At 41.7% G+C, this 19626-nt stretch overlaps 1 pseudogene; it reads right to left on the reverse strand.

Annotated features, from left to right (window-relative positions):
* The window catches only part of LOC110580633, a 13931-nt pseudogene extending 7386 nt beyond the window's left edge, over window positions 1-6545 (reverse strand).
* Window positions 6546-19626: the final 13081 nt, after the last annotated feature.

Genomic DNA, 19626 nt, shown 5'->3' on the forward strand with positions numbered 1-19626 from the left:
GGGGGGGGGGGGGGGGGGGCGGGGCCCGGCCCCGGGGCTCCGGGAGCAGGGCCCGGGCCGAAAGCGGGGGGTTAACCAACTGGGCCCCCCCGGCGCCCTTTTTTTTTTTTTTTTTTTTTTTAAGTAGGCTGCACACCCACCGTGGGGCCCAGTGCAGGGCCTGAACTCACAACCCTGAGATCAAGACCTGAGGTGAAATCAAGAGTCAGATGTTAGCCAACTGAGGCACCCAGGCACCCCTATTGTATAGGTTTTATATAAAACTTTTCTTCTGGTCAAAATACTTCAAAGATTATAGGAAAATGTGACCTGGAATCAGGTTTCTAGAATTTCTTCTTATCCAAATGTAGAAATTCAGAATTCTTTGGAGTAAGCTGTCAATCAAAGCCAAATTAAAAAATTTAATTGCAAGGCCCCTATTTGTTTATATCCCAATAACAAGCTTACTGTTATACAAATAGGAAATAAGATCTGGTAACAGTGGCCATTATTTAGAATTTTGAAATTAAGGATTTTGTTCTTAAGGGTACTGATAAATCAACAGCTTCTAATATATGAGGATAGGGACGCCTGGGTGGCTCAGTCGGTTGAGCGTCTGCCTTCGGCTCAGGTCATGATCCCGGGGTCCTGGGATCGAGCCCCGCATCAGGTCCTGGGATCGAGTCCTGCTCAGTGGGGAGCCTGCTTCTCCCTCTGCTGCTCCCCCTGCTTGTGCTCTCTCTCTTTCTCCCTCTCTGACAAGTAAATAAGATCTTTAAAAAAATGTATATATATAATATATACATATATGAGAATAAGCCTTGGAGAAGGTGCTGCCTCCACCTTTATTTATTTATTTTTTAAAAGATTTTATTTATTTATTTGACAGAGAGAGACACAACGAGAGAGGGAACACCAGCAGGGGGAGTGGGAGAGGGAGAAGCAAGCCTCCCGCTGAGCAGGGAGCCCGCTGCAGGGCTCCATCCCAGGACCCTGGGATCATGACCTGAGCTGAAGGCAGATGCTTAGTGACTGAGCCACCCAGGCACCCCCTGCCTCCACCTTTAATGTAAGAATTGTTTCATAGTATTCCAGTCAGGCTGTTTTGGAGGTTGGGCAGCTATAAATCCTTACTTCACAGCCTCTTGATGTTCCCAGCTGAATCTTGCCGTAGCCTCCTAACTGGCCTTAGTCCCTCCTTGTTCTGATCTCTCCTTCACATTGCTAACAGTGTTATTTCTGAAAATACAAATATGAGTATGAGACTCCTCTGCTCCTCAGTGATCATAGTATTAAGTCCAAACTCCTAAGCATTACATAAGGTATGTTTTGTAACATGATTCAACCTTTTCTATACTTTCTCAATTAAGCTGGAATATGGGCTGAATAATGCCATCTCTTTTATACTTTACTACCTTTGCATGTGCTTCTTCCCTAATCTGGATTGACCTTTTCTTCACCTGGCAAATGTCTAACCATTCAGTAAGATCCAGCTTAAATTTTAGCTCCTATATAAAGTTTTCCCAAATGCCTCAATGCCTAGATACTCTCTCTCTGCATATCTGCACCTGTGATACATATTTCTATTTTCAAATCCATAATACCATACTATAATTTATTTGTTTACAAATTTTTTTTTTAAGATTTTATTTATTTCACAGAGAGAGACACAGCGAGAGAGGGAACACAAGCAGGGGGAGTGGGAGAAGCAGGCTTCCTGCAGAGCAGGGAGCCCAATGCGGGGCTCGATCCCAGGACTCTGGGATCATGACCTGAGCCGAAGGCAGACGCTTAACGACTGAGCCACCCAGGCGCCCCTTTATAAATTATTTGTATTACAGTGGGAGCTGCTAGAGAACAGGGACCATATCATTATTTCAGTATCCCTAGCAACTGATAATAGTGAAGTTTTTTGCAGTTGAACTTACAAATATCTGCTTGTGGTCAGCCCTCCTTTCACCTGATGTTCCACAACATTTGCTCCTAGAGCTATAATACAATATACAGTCACTCAGTAAATATTTGATGGTGATGATAACGGAAAAGAAGAAAAATTACATTTCATGTACTATGTTTAAGAAGAAAGGTCCTTTTATTTAAGAAAAACTGTCAGGAAGGGGCCCCTGGGTGGTTCAGTCAGTTAAGCGTCAGACTCCTGATTTCAGCTCAGGTCATGAAAATGGCGTCATGAGATCTAGCCCCCAGTCGGGGCTCAGCAGGAAGTCTGCTTGAGATTCTCTCCCTCTCCCTCTGCCACTCCCCCTGCTCTCTCTCAAATAAATAAATAAATGTTTAAGATTTTATTTATTTATTTGATAGAGAGCACAAGCAGGGGGAGCGGCAGAGGGAGAGGGAGAAGCAGACTCCCCACTGAACAGAGAGCCCAACACAGGGCTCGATCCCAGGACCCCTGAGCCAAAGGCAGACGTTTAACCGACTGAGCCACCCAGGAGACCTTAAATAAATCTTAAAAAAAAAAAAGAAAGAAAAGAAAAAGAAAAACTGTCAGGAATATGGTATTTCAATACCAAAAGGGTTGAAATTATCAGAAGCCCCCCCATACCTGCCCCAGGTATAGCACATTCTCTGGTCCTAGGAATACAAGATAACAAAATGTTATAGCACATAATTAACTAGAAAAACAGAGGGCACTCAAGGTATTTCAAGCAAAGAGTGATATAATACAAGGAATTAAGTAATAAATTATTGGAAGAACTAGAAGAGCAAAAAGGAAAGTCAGACCATATTGCCCAGTGATGAGGAATTATGAGAACTCCCTCAGAGCCTCCACTCATCTACTGACTTTCACTCATGCAGGAGCCCTGTAACTGCATAAGAAATCACTTAAAACTCAGCAGCTTAAAACGACAATCATATTATTAATCACAGTTCTGTGAATTGGCTGGACTCAGCTGAGTGGTTCTGCTTCACGTGCTGTTTGAGGCTGCAGTCATCTGAGGGCTCAACTGGAATGAAATGTCCAAGATAACTCACTCACATGGCTGGTAGTTGGCACTGTCAGGTGGGATCTCATCTGGAGGGGTCATTTGCAATTCCTTGATTCTCCATGTGACTTGAACTTCTTAGAGCATGGTAGGATTCTAAGAAGGAGTGTCTCAAGGGTGTTCCCAAGGGAAGAAAATAGAAACTGCCAGTCCTCTCAAGCCCTGGGCTCAGAAGTCCCAGAACATTACTTCCACCACATTCTATTGCTCAGAGCAATTTCAGGGCCAATCTAGATTCAAAGGGAGAAGATACAGGTATCTCTCACTTTTTCAAAAGTTAAAGTTACGCCACTCACTTAAGAAAGACCTACATTGGGGCACCTGGGTGGCTTAGTCAGTTAAGCGTCTGCCTTCGGCTCAGGTCATGATCCCAGGGTCCTGGGATGGAGCCCCGCATCGGGCTCCCTGCTCAGGGGCGAGTCTGCTTTTCCCTCTCCCTCTGTGATCTCTCTCATTCTCACTCTCTCTCAAATAAAATTTCTTTTTAAAAAGACCTACATTAGTACCTATTTTCACTACCCAAAAGAAATCTGAAGGGGCTTTTTGCTTTTACAAAAAAAAGGTGAAAAGGGAAAATAACATTCAGGGTTTGTTTGGCAGAGAGCCTGTATAGAGGCAGGGTGCACGCTGAGCAGCAGAGTAGCATCGCTAACTCCTTCCCGGGGAGTTAGCCTCTCAGCATCAAGCTGCCATGGCTTTGAACTGAGTCTGTGAGCATCTCTGCTTTATCGTGATTTATTTTGTTCATCTGTTAGCAAGATGTGTCCCGAGGTGTCAGAAAAGCCTAAGAGAGGTTATTTTTTCAGTCTGGGAATGCTCAAAAATTTTTTTCATCTAAATTAATAGTAATTTCTTCTTTGCCTCATGCCATTTCAGTTTACAAAAGTTTTCATGGGACCGCTCTACTTTCGGATAGCAGGGGAGACCTGTATAAGCATACAGGAAGAGGATGAATTGTTGGGAGTTATCTTTAGAGACTCGCTGCCATGCTTGTCTTTGCACATGCTTCTTCTTTGCTCTGAAATGCCTTTTTGTTTTTTCTTTTCCTGGCAAACATTCAAACTGCAAGACCCAGCTTACATTTCAGCCCACATCTAGAGCCTTCCCTGATATCTTCAATGCACGGTCAGTAGCCGCTTCCTCCACATAGTCTGTCTGTGCCTATGGTATATATTTCTATTTTTGTATCTATCATTCCTTATTATAATTTGTTTGCTTACATATTTTTCTGTGAGAGTGTCTAGGGGACAGTAATCATGTCATCATCATCTCCGTATCTCTAGTAACTCTCACAGTAAAGGTTTTTGCACCAAGAACAGATGGTGTAGGACACCAGACTAAATTAGTACTGACCACAAGGAGATAATAACAGATAATTGAAATAGCTTCATTGTTTAGTCCACTGTGTGGTTGAATGGTGACCCCAAAAAGATATGTCTATGTCCTAACCCCCAGAACCTATGAATGTGACCTTATTTGGAGAAAAGGGCTTTGCAGATGTAATTAAATTAAGGATTTTGAGATAAGATCATCCCGGATTATCTGGGTGGGTCCTTAATCCAATGACAAGTGTCCTCATGAAAGACATACAGAGGTGGGGTGCCTGGATGGCTCAGTCGATTAAGTGTCTGACTCTTGGTTTCAGCTCAGGTCATGATCTCAGGTTTGTGGGATCAAGCCCTGCATCAGGCTCCGTGCTCGGGTGGGGGGGGTCTGCTTCTCTCCCTCTCCCTCTGCCTCTCCCCCTGCTCACATGCTTGCTCTCTCTCTAAAGTAAATAAATCTTTTTTTATTTTTATTTTTTAAAGATTTTATTTATTTATTTCACAGAGAGAGACAGCGAGAGAGGGAACACAAGCAGGGGGAGTGAGAGAGGGAGAAGCAGGCCTCCCGCCGAGCAGGGAGCCCGATGCGGGGCTCGATTCCAGGACCCTGGGATCATGACCTGAGCCGAAGGCAGACGCTTAACGACTGAGCCACCCAGGCGCCCCAATAAATCTTTTTTAAAAGAGATTTTTATTTATTTGAGAGAAAGCGAGCGCGAGAGAGCAGGCATGCATGTGCACGATGCGGGGAGGGGCACAGGAAAAGGGAAAGAACAAGCAGACTCTTAACTGAAAACGGAGCCCGAGATTCGAGGCTCTGTCATAGGACCCCAAAATCATGACCTGAGCCAAAATCAGACGGTTGACTGACTGAGCCACCCAAGGGCCCCAGTAAATAAATAAATCTTTAAGAAAAACCACACACACACAGAGGAGAAAACAGAAGCACTGGAGAAGGCAATGTGAACCCAGAGTCAGAAATTGGAATTATGCAGTGACAAATCCAAGGAATGCCTGGAGCCACCAGAAGCTGGAAGAGGTAAGGAAGGATTCTCCTCTAGAGCCTCTGGAGGGAGAATGACTCTGCTAACACATTGATTTTGGGCTTTTGACCTCCAGAACTGTGAGAAAATTAATTTCTGTTGTTTTAAGCCATCCAGTTTGTGGTAATTTGTTATGGCAGCCTCAGGAAATAATACAAACTGTGGGTCAATTCTCTGTTGGTTTGCAGCCAAAGATTCCTTAATTAATATAATGATTATTTTTAAGTTCAAGCTAAGCATATGAAAAAAAGATATTGGTAGTAATTCAGGAAAAGATCCTGGAGTCCCTGGAAATTTTTTCCATAGGATTTCAAACTAAGATTGATATCAGTGTTGTCAGATCTGGGATTTAAGCATATCCCTGACTCCACTTCACTTTCCCCTCCACTCTCCCTCAGGGACTAATGGGTGGTAGCAGAGATGAAAGTTATACCCTCCTTAAGACCATTTTTTTTTTTTAGAAACTTTATTTTCCATCAACCTTCTTTCCATTTTGTTTGCTTTTGTGGAAGAGGAAGACCGCTCATGGTTGTTCCCACCCATTCTGTGGCCTGAGCAGTGGGAGCTGCAGACCAGTCTTCCGTGGCCCCGGGCCGGACGCTCCAGTCCTCAATGGGGAGCTGCTGAATAGGCACAGAGTGCACCTGCATGCTGTCAGACCAGTCTGTGACTTCAGGTTGAATAGCAGTGAACTCAGGAACTGGAACAGTCCTTTCACCCTGAAAGTCCTCCTCGGTCACAGAGTTCTCAGCAGCGACCTGTGTTACCCAGAGCAATGATAGGCAGGTTAACATAAGATGCCTCTGTAAGAGGCTGGTGGTCAACCCTGGGCTCAGTCTCGGCTCCCGGAAGGCTGCCTGGATCTGGGTAGTGAAGGTTCCAGGAGTGAAGTGGCCAGCAGTAGGAGTGGCTCCGGTAGCAGCAGCAAACTTCAGCACAGCTCCTGGCCAGTATTCCTGGATGATGATACTAACATCAGCCAGGTTTTTAGCGGCAACCATGGGATGAGCTGCCAGCAGAAGCTTCTCCCAGGTTCTCTTCAGATTTATGATGTAGATACCATCACTTTCCCTTTTGTAGATGTACTGTTCCATTTGGAAGTCAAGGATGGTGCCCCCTAAGTGGGTTCCTGCTGCAGGGAATGTGAGGACATCCTCCTCCTTCGTTTGCAGGACATCAAGGGCTCTGGACATTGTGAAAATTTCCCTTTAAGTTATGACGGGAATGCAGAACAATGCCATATGGACCCCTCCCTGGGTAGCTCCTTAAGACCATTTGTGATGAAGTTCGAGTCATCCGTGGTCCAGCTCAATATGGGATTTTTTTTGTTCCTGTTTTTAAATATAAGCAAAAGAGACTGCGATTTGAAGTAGCTTCAAAAACATGTGTAATTTGGAACAGAAAAATAAACATTTAAAAATCACGAAAAGAATAGAAAGAAAATCAAGACCAGGAAACATTTGGAATAAAGATATGCAAACTATCAGGTCCTACATAATTAGACTTAAGCTGCAAAATTGAAATTATTAGGGGTCAAAGCAAAAAGAGTTAACAATTAACGTGATTCATGTTTCCTTAAGAAAAAAGATATCCGTTTCAAGAAAAGGAAAGCTTTGCTTTTCCTGGCGCTTATTCTTTAAGAAATAACCATGTAGGTTTCAATTTAGATATCACTTCCTCTAAGAAGAGTTTCCTAATGACATCCTTCCTCCAAATTAGGTAGCACTACTATGTGCTTACCATTGTATCACTAGTAAGATCCCTACAAGACTGTAAGTTCTGGGGCGCCTGGGTGGCTCAGTCGTCAAGCGTCTGCCTTCGGCTCAGGTCATGATCCCAGGGTCCCGGGATCGAGCCCCACATAGAGCTCCCTGCTCTGCAGGAAGCCTGCTTCTCCCTCTCCCACTCCCCCTGCTTGTGTTCCCTCTCTCGCTGTCAAATAAATAATAAAATCTAAAAAAAAAAAAAAAAAGACTAAGTTCTTTGAGCACAAAGACTGATTAGCTTACTCTTGTATCCTTGGTACCTATTCCATTGTCTGGCACATTGCAATATTCGGTATTTGTTGAGTAAGTGGGTTAATGAGACTTCATGAGGGGTGGGTCTAGTTCCCATTTTTTAATTTTTTTTAAAAGATTTTATTTATTTACTTGAGAGAGAGCATGAGAGAGGGGAGGGTCAGAGGGAAAATCAGACTCCCTGCTGAGCAGGAAGCCCGATGCGGGACTTGATCCTGGGACTCCAGGATCATGACCTGAGCCGAAAGCAGTCGCTTAACCAACTGAGCCACCCAGGCGCCCCCATCTAGTTCCCATTTTAATGGTGCATTAAGTTATGATTCAAGCTGTATGTATGGAGCCCCTCTGACCCTCCCCTGCTCGTGCTCTCTCTCTCAAATAAATAAATGAAATCTTTTTTTTTTTTAAAGATTTCATTTATTTATTTTGACAGAGAGAGACACAGCGAGAGAGGGAACACAAGCAGGGGGAGTGGGAGAGGGAGAAGCAGGCTTCCCCGCGGAGCAGGGAGCCCGATGCGGGGCTCGATCCCGGGACCCTGGGATCATGACCTGAGCCGAAGGCAGACGCTTAACGACTGAGCCACCCAGGCGCCCCTAAATAAATGAAATCTTAAAAACAAAAACAAAAAAAGACTTATAGTATTTTAAGGCAAATTCAGACATCATTTCACCCTCACATATTTCAGTATACATTTTTTAAGAAAGGATTTTCCTTAGAAAATAGCTTGGAGTATGTTCTAAGACATGAAGCAGTTAACAGCTTAAAGCCTGTTTAAAATTATTTTACACTACAAAACATTCCCTGTGAACTTAGCAGCTGTCCTCTGAAGTCATAGAACAGTGTTAGTAATGCCACATGGAACATGGTTTTTTAAGCAGCACAGCTTCCCGTTAAACCCTCTGAGATGAACCAGCTGAACCCACTTATCAATCTTAGTATCACTTAAAGCAGGACAGCCAGGCAGTATGTGTCTCCTAAAGGGATTGATATGAGGCTGACAACACTGCCTGTGAAGTATTCTTGCTCCCCCCAAAAATTGAATCTTCAAGTTTCTTTTTTTTTTTTTTAAGATGTATTTATTTATTGATTTGAGAGAAAGAGAGTGCGAGGGGAGGGGCAGAGGGAGAGAGAGGATATCAAGCAGACTCCCCACTCAGTGTGGAACCTGAGATTATGACCTGAGCCGAAACCAAGAGTCAGACACTCAGGCGCCCCTGAATCTGCAAGTTTCTAAAAGCTAACTTTCATTATAGGAAATAGAGGAGATAAAGGAACAAGAAGCAAATAGACAAATCCAGAATGTGGTAACTTCAATAGGACAACTGATCTGGTTTCTGCAATCAAGTCAATGTTATCAAAAAGAGGTGAGGAAGAAGAGACTGCTCTAGATTAAAGAGGCATAAGAAACAACCAAATGCAATTAGTTTAAAAATCTGATTTTAACAAACCAATTATAAAAAGATAATTTTGATATAATCAGGAAAATCTCAATAAGATCTGGGTATTAGATGATACCAAAGAATTATTTTAAGTCTGGTTGGGTGAGTTTCTCAGTTTGGGTTCTCCCAGACCCAGAGATAAAGATTCAAATACAAGTAGTATATTTGAGAAAGGATCGCAGGGGACACTGGAAGAGGAAGAGGAAGTGAGATGAGGAAGGAATAGAAGCTAATAAAAGCTGCACTATTAAGCAACTTAACCACTGTGGGCCCGTGGAACTTAATCTCACTGGTGTGCTTGGGAAAATAGTGTGGACTATTCCTCGGAGCTAATCCCCACCCCCAGACCAAGGGACCTGGGTTCCTTATATACCAGCTCCCGTCAGGCATTGGTTCAGCTGTGCCCATGGGAGAGGGAGGCAGAGTGGGCTCTTCAGTGGCCAGAGAAAGCCCTCAGGCCAAAAGCATACCCTGAAATGGTAAGGGCCAAAGTGATGTGGGGAAACGCACCAACACTATTTGCTACAAGTGGTAATAGCGTGGTGGTAGCGTAAAAACACGTCCTTTCTTAAAAAATGTATACTGAAATATGTGAGGGTGAAATGATGTCTGAATTTGCCTTAAAATACTGTAAGTCTTTTTTTGTTTTTGTTTTTAAGATTTCGTTTATTTATTTGAGAGAGAGAGCACGAGCAGGGGAGGGCCAGAGGGGCTCCATACCAGGTCCCCGAGAGGTCATGGCCTGAGCTGAAGTCAGACACTTACCTGACTGAGCTACCCAGGTGCCCCCTTAAAATACTTTAATAATAAGAAAATAAAATGGACAGATGAGGAGCGCCTGGCTGGCTCAGTCAGTGGAGCATGCGACTCTTGATCTAGGGATTGTGAGTTGGAGCTCCACGCTGGATGTAGAGATTGCTTAAAAATAAAATCTTTAAAAAATAAATTACTTAAAAAACATAAAAGAGACATAAAACAAATATGGTAAAACGTGATAATTATTTAAATCAGTCATGGATACGTGGAAGTTAATTATGCTAACCTCTCTACTTCTGTGTTTATGAGAATTTTTTGCAATAAAAGTTCTTTTAATGTACATTTAAGTAATGAAGATATGTCAGTTGGGCTGCCTGCCGTAATTGGATATAAATCATTTCATTTAGAGAACATCTGTCAAAAATAATGTTTTTAGTTTTAAAGATTTTATTTATTTGAGAGGGAGGGAGGGAGCATGAGCGGGAGGAGGAGCAGAGGGAGAGGGAGAAGCAGACTCCCCTCTGAGCAGGGAGCCTGACGTGGGGCTCGGTCCGGGACTCTAGGATCATGACCTGAGCTGAAGGCAGCTGCTTAATCGACTGAGCCACCCAGGCGCCCCATCTAGTTCCCATTTTAATGGTGCATTGATCGACCCAGGCGACCCAATAATGTTTTTAGTTTTAAAATAGTTTACTTTAAGCTATTCTTTCTAGTCATAGGTTTGGCCTAAAATGTTTTTACAGTAGTACAAGCTGGCTGGGATCTGGGAGCTACCTTTTAATTGCTCATTTGGGATGGAGCCAATCAATCAGTGAACCAGACCAAACACATTGTACAGTTGGTCCAGCAGCCCAGGGCTGCTGTGGTCTTACTAGGCTTGTGTGTCAGGAGTGCCCCCCCACCTCGTAATTGGGTTTTCCAGCATCTGTGAGGCACTCTTTTTCTCAGCTGCAGACACAAAACTGCCTGCTTACACACAAAAGGAAACCCAATACCAGCCCAACAGCTGTAGTCTTTGGTTCTCCTTGCCTTCATTGACACTCTTGGATTTAGACTCTTCTTGCCTTCCTGGACTTGTGACACTCATGTGCACAGATCTGATGAGAGAATATTCAAACACTTTTCCCTGTGTCAAGAAGTCACTGAGCCTCAAAGTTTGCTTGCCTACATCAGCACTATCCACTGTGCCCAATGACTTCATTAGACTTTTAGGGTTGGCCTTTCTACATGCTCCCCAATACCACTTGGCACTGTTTTTAATTATTTCTTCGTATCTGTTATGTTAATCCCTTGAGAAAGGATTATAGTAGATAGCATTTTCTGTAGGTGACTAAACCCTGACATGACTACCCTAGGCAAAAGGAAGAATTGATTGACTCATGAAACTAAATGACGATGACAGAGGAATTGTTAGCAATATGAACAGAGGGAACTAGGATTTTTTTTTCTTTTTTTTATGTTTTTTTTTTTATTCTTATGTTAATCCCCATACATTACATCGTTAGTTTTAGATGAAGTGTTCCATGATTCATTGTTTGTGCATAACACCCAGTGCTCCATGCAGAATGTGCCCTCCTCAATACCCACCACCAGGCTAACCCATCCTCCCACCCCCCTCCCCTCTAGAACCCTGTTTGTTTTTCAGAGTCCATCGTCTCTCATGGTTCGTCTACCCCTCCGATTTCCCCCGCTTCATTCTTCCCCTCCCGCTACCTTCTTCTTCTTTTTTTTTTTTCTTAACATATATTGCATTATTTGTTTCAGAGGTACAGATCTGAGATTCAACAGTCTTGCACAATTCACAGCACTTACCAGAGCACATACCCTCCCCAGTGTCTATCACCCAGTCACCCCATCCTTCCCACCCCACCCCCTACTCCAGCAACCCTCAGTTTGTTTCCTGAGATTAAGAATTCCTCATATCAGTGAGATCATATGATACATGTCTTTCTCTGTTTGACTTATTTCACTCAACATAATACCCTCCAGTTCCATCCACGTCGTTGCAAAAGGATTTTTTTTTTTTAAAGATTTTATTTATTTATTTGAGAGAGAGAAATGAGAGAGAGAGAACACATGAGAGGGGATAGGGTCAGAGGACTAAGCAGACTCCCCGCCGAGCAGGGAGCCCTTTGCGGGACTCGATCCCAGGACTCCAGGATCATGACCTGAGCCGAAGGCAGTTGCCCAACCAACTGAGCCACCCAGGCGCCCCGGGAACTAGGATTTTTTATTTGTTATTCTTGGAATCAAGATCTGGGGATTAACAGCCTAGCTTGCCTTTTACCATCAAACCAGAATCACTTCCCCCAGTGCCTCTACACTACCCTCACTGGCAGCCCTGATCAGGTGCAGCTCAGCTCCATAGGCTGCTCTTGGAGACTAGATTTTCTTTCTTTCTTTTTTTAAGATTTTATTTTATTATTTGTTTATTTTTACTATTTATTATTTCTTTTAGAGAGAAAGGAGAAAAGAAAGAGAGTGCGAGCAGGGGGAGGGGCAGAGGGGGAGGGAGAGGAAGAATCTCAAGCCGACTCCACACTGAGTGCAGAGCCTGACCCCACAACCCCAAGATCCTGACCTGAGCCGAACTCGAGTCGGCCACTTAACCGACAGTCACCCAGATGCCCCCCTGCTTTTCTCAATTTAATTTTTAAAAACATTTTATTTATTTATTTGAGAGAGAGAGAGAGCAGGAGACGGGCAGAGGGAGAGAGAGAATCTCAAGCGTGGAGCCTGACGTGGGGCTAGATCTCACAATCCTGAGGTCATGACGTAGGCGAAAATCAAGAGCTGGGCACTTAACCAACTGAGACTAGATTTTCAGGTGAGCAACTGCGTTCAGCTGTAGCCAATACTTCAAATACTTACCACATGCCTCTTACATGTCAGGCACTGTTAGGTTCTGTAGTGAGAATATATAAAGGATGTGGTCTCTGTTCTCAATGGGAATCTCAACATTATTATCACCTCGGCTACCACTTTAAGGAGACACCACTTCATCTGTTCTTAACAATCCCACTCCACCTTGACTCTTTGCAAACTGGGGATCATAGTTATTTTTTTAAAGATTTTTCATTTATTGGGGCGCCTGGGTGGCTCAGTTGGTTAAGCGACTGCCTTTGGCTCAGGTCATGATCCTGGAGTCCCTGGATCGAGTCCCGCATCGGGCTCCCTGCTCGGCAGGGAGTCTGCTTCTCCCTCTGACCCTCCCCCCTCTCATGTGCTCTCTCTCTCATTCCCTCTCTCAAATAAATAAATAAAATCTTTAAAAAAAAAAAGATTTTTCATTTATTTATTTGAGAGAGAGAGCGTGCATGCACACAAGCAGGGGGAGCGGCAGAGGGAGAGGGAGAAGCAGACTCCCCACTAAGCAAGGAGCCTGATGCCGAACTCAATTCCAGGACCCTGGGATCATGACCCAAGCCGAAGGCAGATGCTTAACCAACTGAGCCACCCAGGCGCCCCTGGATCATGGTTAGTTTTAATATGTTTTGCAGTACAGTGTAATTCTAGCCAGGCTATATTAAGATTATGAAGTTTCTTTAAACATTCGTTACAAACTCTAAGGGCTAAAATGAACAGAAGATTTCCTAATTTTCTGCTAGGCATTGATTGTGTTTCCAGTCAAATTTTGAAAAGAAATTTATTATTTATTATTTTATTATTTTAAGATAATATGCTTTTTTTTTTTTCAGTTTAGGCAAGCTGTTTTCTGTTTATCTTTTTTTGTTTGTTTCTGTGTTAGGCTAGGTTTTGTTTCAGTAACATCCTCAAAATCTTAGTGGCTTAAAACAGCAAGAGTGTATTTCTTACTCATGTTATATGTCCATCTTAGGTCAGTAGGGGCTCTGCTCCATGTTGTTCTCACTAAAAGATGCAGATTCACAGAGGCTTCACTATCTGAAAACATCACTGGGAACCATGGCAAGGGGAGGGAGAAGGGCAAATTGTGTAACATCTTTTGAAGTCTTCCTCTTGGCACTGGTGCTCATGACTTCTATGCAGTTTTATTGGCCAAAAGAAATCACATGGCCACTTAGAGTTTCAAAGGGGCAGGGAAGTGTAGTCCTACCATGTGCCTGCAAGGAAAAAAAATCAGAAATATTGGGGAGTAGCAATATTTTCTTCTGGTCACCAAATATTAATTTAATTCTCCCTCATGCATGCAAAATATGCTCACCCTCTTCCCAAGGTAGACATCCTCAAAGCTCTATCTAGCCGGGGCATCCAGATCAAAACCCAGAATCTCTGAGTGATGTGTAGTCACCTCTACAATAGGTACAGATGTGGTTCCTTTTGGCATAAAAACCTATGCCTGAAAACTCAAGTTATCTGTCCCATGGAAAAGATAACCACCGTAAAGATCCCCTTCAGGAAGGAGACATGTAGCAGAGACAGGCACCGATCTGGGGCAGTTCTGAAATTCTGTTTGGCAGCTCTTTTGAGGATCTTATATCACCCTGGGGAATGAGGAATATTTCTTCACGAGCCCTGACTCTGCCCGCTAGCAGTGACCCCCTTGTTCATTGTTCTGCATTACTCCTGATTCTTTCTGTGGATGACTTTTTCCATTATTATCCTTGGCCACATCTGGAATGGGTGTTGGGGGAGATATGCCCTCCTCCTTTCTTCCCAGAGATATTGGAGTTCTAAGGGTGAATACTCATGATCTCTTTTATTTAGTCCAGTGTAGTAATTATTTTCAAACTGCAACTCTCTCAGAAACTTAATGAAAAGGGAAAGAAACCGAAACTAGTCATTTTCATCAGCTTCACAAGTCAATAGTCACCTTCATACTTCCTTCCAAGGCATAACTCTCATTTGGTATAATTCTTTGTTTTCTAGCCCCTATCTGTATTCTATCTCTCTCCCTCCCTCCCTCCCTTTCCCTCTCTCTCTCATAGTGATTACATAGGTTTATCAGACTTGATGTGAGAGTCCCTTCCCCCCTTAGTCTCTTTTCTCTGAGCCATATATAACCTTAGTTGGTTGGACTTTTGATCTGGGACCTATTCACCCATTCAGAGTTTTAAAAAAGTGGTGAAACGGCCATTCTCTTAATTTGATGCATTGCCTAAAGGCTGAGTTCTAGTTATCCTTTGTCATTGCAAGCATTTCTCAGTTTTCTCTTTAACTATTTGAAGTTGAAAAGTAGTTGCCTATTTCAACCCTAGAGTCCTCAAATTGGTGATTCTTTATTGTCTTCATTCTTGCTTACAATCAATTCTTTTTTCACCTCATATCTTCTTTGGAATATCTTGTCAAATGCAAGCCAACAGGAATAAACACAAAACATTCCTTTTTTTTTTCTATCTGCTGCTTAAGCTACAAATTTTATTATATGACCTGTCTCCCAAATGAACTATAGGAAACAGTTTTATGAAATGGTTTTATCACCTCATAACATGGATTGCTATCTTTCCCTCCTCTGAAAATGGTCTTCTTGCTACCTGTCATCTGTCTCTTAAAAATATTTTAGGTCCTTGTCATGACAGCACCTCACTTTAGATAACAATTTCTACCTTCTATCTGTGATCTAGATTTTGCTGCAGTAACAACTCTTGAGTTCCCAGTGGTTCAAAATTATAAAGATTTATCTATCATTCGTGCTACCTGTTTTCACAGTATGGAGCAGAGCCACTCAAATAGACATGTAGCCTACCTCTAAGTGTTCCCAAAGACATGATGCTTACCCTATGAGATACCCAAGACTTTCCCAAGGTACACAGGAAGGATAACTTTTAAGGAGTCAATTTCTAAATCTTCAACTAATACACACACTCTTTTTTTTATTTTTTAAAGATTTTATTTATTTATTCATGAAAGACAGAGAGAGAGAGGCAGAGGGAGAAGCAGGCTCCCAAGAAGCAGAGAGCCTGACGCGGGACTCGATCCCAGGACCCTGGGATCATGACCTGAGCCGAAGGCAGACGCTTAACCATCTGAGCCACCCAGGCGCCCAATATACACACTCTTTAAGGATTGATCTGCCTGAATATGAGCTTGTGATGGAAGTGTAGATTCTCCTTTCTCACATCGCCTTTCACAATTTTTTTCTTAGTCTATAAAAATAAACCTTCCTCACATCCCAAATTCTTCTAGATGCATTTCCCGAGGTATTAAAAACTTCCATGCCATAGGGGCACCTGAGGGGCACAGTGGGTTAAGCTTCTGACTCCTGGTTTCGGCTCAGGTTGTGATCTCAGTGTTGTGATCTCAGGGTTGTGAGATCAAGCCCTTCTTCAGGCTCCACGCTCAGCTCGGAGTCTGTTTAAGACTGTCTCTCCCTCTCCCTCTGCCCTTTCCCTTCATGCTCTCTCTCTAAAATAAATAAATAAATCTTAAAAAAAAACCCAAACAAACAAACAAAAAAAACTTCCATTCCATAGAAAGGGAAAACTTGAATATGGTTGTTGAGAAAGTGAATGACGGGGGAGCAAATCCTTTAAAAGTCAGGTGGTTTCAATTTTTTTTCTTTCCAGAAATTTAGAGAACTTAATTGAGTTGTCAGTGGAGAAATCAGCAGAAATTATTATTAGTAGTAGTAGTAAAGATTTTATTTATTTATTTTGAGAGAGAGAGAGAGAGTGTGAGGGGGAGGAGGGGCAGGGGCAGAGGGAGAGACAGAGAATCTCAAGCAGACTCTGCACTCAGCATGAAGCCGGATGGAGGGCTGGATCCCACAACCCTGAGATCATGACCTGAGCCAACTGAGATCATGACCTGAGCCAAAATCAAAAGTCAGATACTTAACCGACTGAGCCAGCCAGGCGCCCCACATAAAAATTATTATTTTTTAGAATTATTTTAGTTGGGGGGTGGGGCTGGAGAAGAGCAGAGGAAGAAGAGAATCCCAAGCAGGTTCCACGCCCAGTATGGAGCCCAACACAGAGCTCAATCCCATGACCCTGATATTATGACCTGAGGTGAAATCAAGAGTTGGAAGCTTAACTGACTGAGCCACCCAGGCACCCCTAAAAATTATTTTTGATGATAGATTATGATATGATTTTTTTTCCCTGTAACTCAAGTTCAAAGAATTGAGTGGCATTACTCTGACAAAACTTCTTCCATTCCCAGCTACTTATTTATGTAAACAGGTTTCTCAGTGCTTACATCTATTAAAACAGAAAGCTAAGAATAGAACTAAGGCTGAGGGGCAGCTGAGTGGGCTCAGTTGTTTAAGCGTCTGCCTTCGGCTCAGGTCATGATCCCAGGGTCCTGGGATCGAGCCCCACGTCGGGATCCCTGCTTAGTGGGGAGCCTGCTTCTCCCTCATCCTCTGCCTGCCGCTCCCTCTGATTGTGCTCTCTCTCTCTCAAATAAATAAATAAAATAAAAATCTTAAAAAAAAAACAAACCCTTGCTGAATCCTCTCTCATTATAGTAATAAGTTATATTCATCCATATAAAAAATTAAAATGGCCCATTCAACTCATTAAGAAATGCATTTCCAATAAAATTGGACTTGTATGTTCAATAATTACTTATCGAAATGTGTATATTTATAATTACTTATAAATATTTTCACTGTCTTCATAAGTTTTATACTACTGATCATTGGAATTATAAATATATACAAAAGAATTTTTTTCAACATTTAGAGCCTTACAATCAGAGGAAACATGCCTTTTGTAATGAAAGTTTTCATGCTTATTTTTATTGCAAAGTAGTATGGTAAGACAAGCCATGAAAGGGGCGCCTGGCTGGCTCAGTCAGTAGAGCATGCGACTCTTGATCTTGGGGTTATGAGTTCAAGCCCCACACTGGGTGTAGAGATTATTTTAAAATAAATAAATAAATAAGCTTAAACAACAACAACAAAAAGAACATCCTTACTCTTAGAACATGCTTGCTGAACTATTTAGGAGTAAAGTGTCATGATTTCCGCAATCTATTTTTAAATGATTCGGAAAAAAAATAAACTACACCCACACAAAGAAAGTATGACAAAACGTTGACAAATGTTAAGTCTAATTCCAGGTAGATGCTAATGGAAGGTATATGGTGTTGAATTGTTTTTTGTTTTGTTTTTTTTCATTTTTCTGTATACAGGGAGTTTTTCCTAATAAGGTGTTAATAAAAATGATAAATACCCATAGTTATAACTTTCAAATTGGAGGCATTACAACCCTATGTAACAGTTTTCTGCAGGTTAACAACACCATAGTTGTATGCAGGTGTCACTGATTGCCACTATATGCCATTTCAATGGCAGGTAGTTCGACAATACATATTGCAATAGCTAGATATCATAAATACAGAGAACAAGCTGATGGTTGCTGGGGTGGGGGAGAAAAGGGAAATAGGGAAAATGGGTGAAGGGGAGTGGGAGATAAAGGCTTCCACTATGGAATGAATAAGTCACAGGAATAAAAAGCACTACATAAGGAATATCCTCGATGATATTGTAATAGTGATATATCAGGACAAATGGTAGCTACACTCGTGGTAAACATAGCGTAATGTACAAACTTGTTGAATCACTATGTTGTACAGCTGGAACTAATATAGCACTGAGTGTCAACTATACTCAAATTTTTAAAAAATGGAAAAAAGAGAAAAAAGAAAATACAACAAAATAATTATTGAAATATATGAGAAAAAATTTAATACTTAAAATAGCAATATTAAGATTATTTTGCACTTAAAATTGCACTTACAATGAATAAATTATATTACCTAGAAAAATTATGTGAAATTTGTAATTCTATTACGATATTGAACAAATGAGATTCCTTTCCATTTTCTTATGTATTAGACTGTCAAAATGGGCATGACAAAGTTATGCATTAGAGGCATGTTTATTTTTTGTGTAAACTATGAATAAAAATATGTTTTTACATTAAAAATAAGCTAGATATTACATGTCTGGAATATAGTAAATGCCCAATCTATGTTTGTTGAGCTGGTATGATAATGGAAAGAATGCTAGATCGGGCATAAGGAGTGCAGAATTTTCTAATCCTGGACCTGTCCCTATTTAGCAATAAGACCTAGAGGAAATCACTTATCTTTTCTAGATCCTACTTTCCTTATTAAAAAAGGAAAGATTTAGATAAGATGGTCTCTATGGTGTCTTTATTTTTTGTTTATTTTTATTTTTTTAAAAGTTTTTATTTATTTATCCATGAGATACAGAGAGAGAGAAAGGCAGAGGCAGAGGGAGAAGCAGGCTCCCCGCAGAGCAGGGAGCCTGATGCGGGGCTCAATCCCAGGACTGTGGGATCATGACCTGAGCCAAAAGCAGACGCTTAACCGACTGAGCCACCCAGGCGCCCCTCTATTGGTGTCTTTAAATATTTTAGCACATGAAAATAAATTTCCTTAAAACTTGGGAAACTTTTCATTTCTATAAGATGTTAGAAATTTGAAATTTTTTATCCTAAAAAGAAAGCTGGGCTTAATGAAAAACCCGGAGCAATATAGTGATGCCTTGTAGTTAATCACAGCTGACACTTACTTAGCACTTCCCAGCTTACCAATTGCTTTCACACATATGATCTCAGAGTCTGACAGCTCAGACACTGATAATAAATGTCTGGTATTATATGTAATTTATGAATTTATAAGCTGAAATTATCTGATCAAATGTTCTCCAGAATAGGATAAAGATCTGTAGTCAACTAGTGAAAAGGGGGCAATGTGTAATGTATGATAGAAAAAAGGGCCTGGCTCTCCTTCCATTGTGTGTAGGAAAGCTTATTATGGATATATCTATTATTTAACAGAATGGCAGCCTGCAAATGGACACTTAAATGGAAATAAAAATTATAAACCTACAAGTTCTGATTCAGGAAGAAACTATATAGGTCAAAATAGCATTTGATGAAAAGGCTTGCTGGGAGACAGCACAAAGCAATAATTAAGAACTTGGATTCTAAAACCAAGCCTACCTCTATCTAAATCTCAGCCTGTCCTTTGTTGGCCAAGTGACTTTTCGAAACTTACTTGACTTTTTTTTTTTTAAAGATTTGTATTTATTTATTTGACAGAAAAAAAGACAGTGAGAGAGGGAATACAAGCAGGGAGAGTGGGAGAGGGAGAAGCAGGCT

The sequence above is a fragment of the Neomonachus schauinslandi genome, chromosome 4, assembly GCF_002201575.2.
Source record: "Neomonachus schauinslandi chromosome 4, ASM220157v2, whole genome shotgun sequence".
Lineage (NCBI taxonomy): Eukaryota > Metazoa > Chordata > Mammalia > Carnivora > Phocidae > Neomonachus > Neomonachus schauinslandi.